At 50.4% G+C, this 861-nt stretch overlaps 1 long non-coding RNA gene across 1 annotated transcript in view; it reads right to left on the reverse strand.

The window, feature by feature from the left end:
- The window catches only part of LOC110500203, a 7425-nt gene extending 6979 nt beyond the window's left edge, over nucleotides 1–446 (reverse strand). Inside the window, exon 1 of the long non-coding RNA XR_005038572.1 lies at nucleotides 1–446. This exon is cut by the window's left edge and continues 138 nt beyond it. This is a non-coding gene — a long non-coding RNA (uncharacterized LOC110500203).
- Nucleotides 447–861: the final 415 nt, after the last annotated feature.

Genomic DNA, 861 nt, shown 5'->3' on the forward strand with positions numbered 1-861 from the left:
ACAGTAGCTGTCTGTGATCAACTCCCTGTGATACAATGGCCTTTTATTATCCCAGCCCAGGACTCCCAGGTCCCCAACACTTCCTGTGTTTATCATTACGCCAGAGATAATGCATGTGCCCCAAATGGCATTCCCTTTTGACCAAAAGTAGTGCACTATGTAGGGAATAGGGTCCAGCTTTAGCTAACCCACAGCCTGTATCTGTGTATCTGTGATGGCTCTGAACTGTAGCCTCTCTCAAGTGGCCGTTTGTCTAAAGCCCTTCGCCTCTCAACCTGGCAACCCACCTTCCCTTCCCTTTCTACTTCTAATCCATTATCATTCATTAGTGTGGGGCTCTGGTGGCTCTTGGATCAGGCTTAACCCTGGGTGAACACACACACGTACACGGGCATTCATGCACATGCGCACACACAGGCAGGCAAGAACATACACACACACACACACACACACACACACACACACATACTGGCCTACTCTCCCACACTGGGGCCATTGAGTCGCGACACTCAAACAGCTCCCCCTGACCATTCCAATCCAATGTACAGGATGTTGCCCCCTCCCCTGATTAGAATGTGTCCTATTGATCACTGTGAACTCCACCTCCAGAGACAAACTGCTTATCCTGCTCCACTGTCCAAACACACACACACACACACACACACACACACACACACACACACACACACACACACACACACACACACACACACACACATACTTTCGCACTTAAGCGCACACACATGTATACACATGCGTGCATACACACAAACCACATCGGCTGTCTGAGACCTGAGACACTGGATCCGTGCAGAAGTGGGGAAGCGGTGAGCTGTTGGGAGAGGGAGGGTTCTGACTGTA

This window comes from Oncorhynchus mykiss, chromosome 21 (assembly GCF_013265735.2).
Source record: "Oncorhynchus mykiss isolate Arlee chromosome 21, USDA_OmykA_1.1, whole genome shotgun sequence".
NCBI classification, from domain to species: domain Eukaryota; kingdom Metazoa; phylum Chordata; class Actinopteri; order Salmoniformes; family Salmonidae; genus Oncorhynchus; species Oncorhynchus mykiss.